The 6,362-nt window shown below is 57.3% G+C and overlaps 1 pseudogene; it reads left to right on the forward strand.

The window, feature by feature from the left end:
* The first annotated feature begins 5,974 nt into the window (after positions 1–5,974).
* LOC111590965 (uncharacterized) lies at positions 5,975–6,157 on the forward strand (annotated as a pseudogene).
* The last annotated feature ends 205 nt before the right edge of the window (positions 6,158–6,362 follow it).

The raw sequence follows: 6,362 nt of genomic DNA on the forward strand, positions 1-6,362 counted from the left end.
ATGTGCCGCCGACACGAGCAGCGGCCCCTGGGGAACAGGCGCCCTGACCTGGCCCTCCGGAGCCACCTCAGCTCCTCCGGCTGAGGGGTCAGGTGACCTCTCGGATCGCCCCCGTGCCTCGGGCCGGGACCCCGACGCCCCGACCTCGGGGGCTGACGGAGTCGGCCCGCTCGGGGGCTGGCTCGACGGCTCCTGGCCACACCCCAAGCCGGGGCTGAGGCCGAGACGGGCGGCCATGTCATCCTCCTCTTCATCATCATCGTCATCGTCGTCGTCGGGCGTCTCCGGCGACGGCTCCCTTGGGAGTCCGTCCCTCTCCTGCTGGCGACGACGCTTCTCCAAGGCATCCCGAGCCCGCCTCCGCTCGCGGGCCCGGGCCTTCTCCGCGTCCTTCTTCTTCTTCTTCTCCTCCGCGGCGACCCGCCGCGCTGCTCGGTCCACCGCGTCCTCCGGGACCCGTGGCAGGGAGGGTTTGTGCCACCCCACCTCCTAAAAAAGGGGAGAAAGAAACCCGACCGTAAGAACCCAGAGCAACCCGATTATGAAGGAGGAGGGGGTGAACACTCACCAGATTCACGCACCCCTGGTCGGGGCGCATTCGAAGCTGGGAGTAGGCGTGGGAGTCCGACTTCCCCATCGCAGCCGACACCCGCCATTGAAGGGCGTCGAAAGGAAGAGGATCAGGGGACATTCGCGAGCCCTCCCAGTCGGCCTCCGGGGTCATCTCCCAAAGCGGCAGCCGCCGCTCCGCCAAGGGAAGCACCCTCCGATGGTGGATAGCGGCAATCACTCCTGCAGCGGTGAGTCCCCCCTCCCGCAACTCTTTCAGGGCCTCGAGGAGGGGTTCGAGATTCTTCTGTCTCTCGTGCGGGGTCCCGTGACGCCAGGTGTCGGCGGCGACGGTGACTACTCGCCGGGAGAACGGTGGGAGCAACTCGCCGTCGTTCCGGAGGTAGAACCACCGGCGCTGCCACCCCTTGTTCGAGGACGCAAGGATGGCAGGAATGTACTGCAACGCCCGCGACTGCCTCAGCAAGAGAGTGCAGCCGCCGGCCCGCACCGCTGCACGGACCCTCCTCTCCCCCGTCGGCAAGGCGAAAGGCTCGGCGAGGAAGAGATGGGTCCACAAATCCCAATGGGGAGCGATCCCCAAATACCCTTCGCACACCGCTACGAAGATAGCGGCCTGCGAGATGGAATTGGGGGAGAGGTTGTGCAACTCCACCCCATAGTGGAACAGGATCGCCCGCATGAAGCGGCCAGTCGGCACGCCGAATCCCCGCTCGTGGAAGGAGATGAAGCTCACGACGTACCCCGGCGGTGGGGATGGAGCGACTCCGCCCGTGGGAGGAATCCACTCAGGTCGCTGCCCGTCGGTGAGGGGGCGAAGCAAACCTTTGCCAACCAGCTCCTCCAGATCGCTCGCCGTCACCGTGGAAAATGGCCACGGATCGCGCGGGGAGATGATGGTCACTCGGTCAGCCATCAGCAAGGCGGAAGGGATGGCGGCGCAAGGGGCAGGAAGGGCGGTTCTCCTCTCCTCTGGTCAAAACCTCTCGGGTTGCGAAAACCTAAAGAAAGAGGCAGGAAGCGGAGCGAAGAGCCGTCACCAGGTTCTCTCCCGAGTATATAAAGACCAGGGCGAAACTGTTTCCAGCGCTCCGCCCGGACCGGACGCGGGATTCAAAAAGTGCGAAGCGAAATAGCCGTCCCTCGAACAGCTCGCGCACGCGCGACAACCGCCCCGCCAACCACTCGCCCCGTCACATTAACTCCGCGGCGGGACAGGTGGCGATTCTGGCAGGAGAAGCGGACGACGCTTCGCCTTCGCCGTAATAACCGCGCCAAAGAAGGTACGCCACGTCGTTCGATTTCGTATCCTTTTCCTTTTTTCCTCTTTCTCTATCTCTTGCAACAGGGACCGGGAAAGGGGAATACCCCGAAAAGGATCCTTCCCTGTGAAGGAACCGGGCTCCGAGCCCTCCCTACTGATCAGAGGTTCGAAGGCTGGCCCTCCGAAGGGTTCAACAGTCGCCTCAGATCGCGTGGGCCCGACACCCACTACTGGTCAGGGGTTCGAAGGCCGGCCCCCCGAAGGGCTCCATGGCCGCCTCAGGCTACTCGGGCTCCGCGCCCATTACTGTTCAGGGGTTCGAAGGCTGGCCCCCGAAGGGTTCACAGTCGCCTCAGACACCAAGCGAGGGATGACCAGGGGTACGTTCGATACATAACCGAGGCTCGGGCTGCGCTCCCGAGGTACCCTAGGACATTTCCGAGACCAGCGGGAGCGATCTTGCAACGGAATCCCATCGGAGGGAGGCATCGAGCCCTCGGACCCCGTCGCCAGGGGACCGGGTCCGGCAGATCACCCGCAGGTACTTTTGGGCGTGCCTCTGGGCCCCTAGCCGACCCCCAACGAACGAGGCACGGACGTCCACTCGGATTACCCGCTTGCAGCTCACCGGAGACACCATGTTCGGTGCCCATCGAGGGTAACATGGCGCACTCCCCCCCTCCTCCTTGCGGAAAGGCGACGTAGGGGCGTATGTAAAAAGTCGAGTCTGTCCCTGATCGCCCTCTCGCCCTGTGCGGAGGCTCGGGGGCTGCTCTCGCAAACCTGGCTCCGGCCGAACCGTTGACAGCGTCAACATACCAGCCCGAGAGCTTGGGCCCCGACCGTGCACCCGGGCTACGACCAGTTCGCATGAGGGAACGACCAGACCAGCCGAAGCGTTACGCAAGGCATTAAGACCTCGAAGGAGTGAAACCACTCCTCCGAGGCCTCGGGGGCTACACCCGGCGGGTGCGCTCGCGCGCACCCACCGGAACAAAATGCAACCGAGAAAGGCTGGTCCCCCTTGCAAAAAAGTGCGACGAAAGCCTCCAAGCGAGTGCTAACACTCCCTTCGAGGCTCGGGGGCTACTGTCGGGGACCATAATTAGGGGTACCCTCAAGACGCCTAATTCTCAGCTGGTAACCCCCATCAGCATAAAGCTGCAGAGGCCTGATGGGTGCGATTAAGTCAGGGATCAGTCCATACGAGTGACTCGATCACGCTTCACCCGAGCCTAGCCTCGGACTCGGGCAGCCGACCTCGAGGGACTTCCGTCCCGCCCGAGGCCCCCCTTTTAACGGCGAACACATCTCCGGCTCGCCCGAGGCCTTGGCTTCGCTAAGAAGCAACCCTGACTAAATCGACGCACCGACTGACCAAGTTGCAGGAGCATTTAACGCAAAGGTGGCCTGACACCTCTATCCTGACGCACGCCCCCCGGCAGAGCCGAAGTGACCGCCGTCACTCCGCCGCTCCACTGACCGGTCTGACCGAAGGACAGCGTCGCCTGCGCCACTCCGACTGCAGTGCCACTCGACAGAGTGAGTCTGACAGGCAGTCAGACCTCGCCAGAGGCGCCATAGGAAACTCCGCTCCGCCCGACCCCAGGGCTCGGACTCGGGCTAAGACCCGGAAGATGGCGAACTCCGCTCCGCCCGACCCCAGGGCTCGGACTCGGGCTAAGACCCGGAAGACGGCGAACTCCGCTCCGCCCGACCCCAGGGCTCGGACTCGGGCTAAGACCCGGAAGACGGCGAACTCCGCTCCGCCCGACCCCAGGGCTCGGACTCGGGCTAAGACCCGGAAGACGGCGAACTCCGCTCCGCCCGACCCCAGGGCTCGGACTCGGACTCAGACCCGGAAGACGACGAACTCCGCTCCGCCCGACCCCAGGGCTCGGACTCGGGCTCGGCTCCGGAAGACGACGAACTCCGCCTCGCCCAACCCAAGGGCTCGGACTCCGCCCTGGCCTCTGCCGAACGATCTCCGCCTCGCCCGACCCAGGGGCTCGGGCTCGGCCTCGGCAACAGAAGACAGACTCGACCTCAGCTTCGGAGGAGCCCCCACGTCGCCCGACCTCGGACGCGGGTCTGCCACGTCAACAGGGAGCGCCATCATCATCCTACCCCGAGCCGACTCGGGTCACAGAGAACAAGACCGGTGTCCCATCTGGCTAGCTCCGCCAGATGGGCAATGATGGCGCCCCACAAGCCCTGTGACGACGGCGGCTCTCAGCTCTCTTACGGAAGCAGGGGGACGTCAGCAAGGACTCGACCGCCCCGACAGCTGTCCCTCCGCCAGGCTCCGTTGCTCCTCCGACAGCCACGACATCACGCCAGCAGTGTGCCAAGATCTCTCCGGCTGCCACATTGGCATGTACTTAGGGCGCTAGCTCTCTCTCCGCTAGACACGTAGCACTCTGCTACACCCCCATTGTACACCTGGATCCTCTCCTTACGCCTATAAAAGGAAGGACCAGGGCCTTCTCAGAAAAGGTTGGCCGCGCGACACCGAGGACGGGACAGGCGCTCTCTTGGGGCCGCTCGCTTCCCTCACCCGCGTGGACGCTTCTAACCCCCCTACTGCAAGCGCACCCGACCTGGGCGCGGGACGAACACGAAGGCCGCGGGACTTCCACCTCTCTCACGCCCGTCTCTGGCCACCTCGCCTCTCCCCCCTTCGCGCTCGCCCACGCGCTCGACCCATCTGGGCTGGGGCACGCAGCACACTCACTCGTCGGCTTAGGGACCCCCCGGTCTCGAAACGCCGATATTATTTGTTGGTTTTAAATGTTAGTAATTGCTACGAAGTACCATAATTTGTATGGAGTGCATCCAATTTTTATTGATACCTGACTTTAGCAACCACTCCATGTTTTGATCTATCTTTTTATAAGTTTGGGTTCATGTGACTTATTTTAGAAATTTGAGCTCACAAACTTTCTCTTATTTGGTCTCTGTATGGTGGAATTATGTCATTCTATAATCTTTGTTCGATCAGTCAGTTGTTGTGAACTCTCTTCTAATCGCTCTCTTCATTAGTTGAGTTGTACCAAAACATATTGAATGGAGTAAACAACAACATCAGTTAGTCAAATAAAAAAATATTATGCGGAGAGTGAAGACAATCAATAAAAGATCTTAAGATCTTTTTAGTGGATAGTTTACGTGGGTATGATTGTGAGCCGTCGCAACACACAGTCAACCGACTAGTCCTCTTTAATCCATCTCCAACCGAACAAGTCCTCACATGAACCAATTTTTTTTTTATTTTATGCACGGTGGCGTTTGTACGGCGATGCGTATTTTTGTTTTCATGCACGGTGGCGTGTTTTGATTTGTCTAGCACACGGGTCAGGATCTAAAGATCAATTAACGAGGGTATTTTAGTCTCAATTGAAAGAGAAAAAACTCAGGGCGTTTGGATTCCTAGCTTCACACGCTAGAACGTCAATTAAATAAATACCAGAGGTTTGCATAGGTTTATCTCCTCTTACTTCTAAACTAGTCTTAGGGATAATACTAAACTCTATTTTTGATACTATAAAATTTAATAATCAAATCAGATTAGTATGAGACTCAATTCATATTTATTACTGAACTAAAATTAATTAAAGGTTATAACTTATTATAAAGAAACATTAGGAACAATAGGCGGAACCATAGGAACGTACCTTAATTCGAGCAAAAATCAGACATCTTGTCATTGCTTGGACGAACAGCTCGATCTACTGCATCTCCGTTTTTGTCCGGAGTTTGACGGTTGGGCAAAACTAATAAATAGATAAGGCAGCAACACCCGCTGGACCGCGGCCCATTAACATAGCATAGAGGGACACAGCAGTCAGCGCTCATGCAGTCCGTTCAGCTACATCAATAATACCCGTGATTGGTTGGCACGCTCACCAAAGCCAAGCTCGCGCCGGCCTGGACGAGCTGGGATCTAGAAACCTCCCGTCCCCGTTCATGCATTCAATTGGTAAAAAGTGTCCTACATTGTACCTGTGCGTATAGATCAGTTTCTGTATGTCCATGCAACCAATCAGCGGTTTGGACGCAGCCAACACAGGCGGAGGACATGAGCGCGGATAGCAAGAAAACCAATCATGTGAAAAGAGACAGAGACCAACTATGCAAATCATATCTTTCTCGGTCTTTAGCTAAAATTAAGTATAGTATCTATTCTTATCAGTTTAATATCTAATATATAAGTCATGTATTCACTTTAATATTAGATTTATTTTTTGTGGAAAGAGTCTATTACAGTAGCTGCTAGGGCCCTTGAGTGCTTTTGCTCTATTGGCTAAGCTTGGTGCACCCCAACCAATGAACCAATACAATTAACTAGATAGCTATTAACTAATTTGTTAAAAGTAACTAATAGCTGAATTATTAGCTTCGGCTGTTTGGATGAGTTTAGTTAGTTTTAGTAGCTAATTATTGGTTGAGTTTGGCGCGCCCCAACCAATACAATTTTAAAAAGTCTTACAAATGACCTTTTTATTGAGATGATCATTTGCGACACAAA

Source organism: Zea mays, chromosome 2, assembly GCF_902167145.1.
Source record: "Zea mays cultivar B73 chromosome 2, Zm-B73-REFERENCE-NAM-5.0, whole genome shotgun sequence".
NCBI lineage: Eukaryota > Viridiplantae > Streptophyta > Magnoliopsida > Poales > Poaceae > Zea > Zea mays.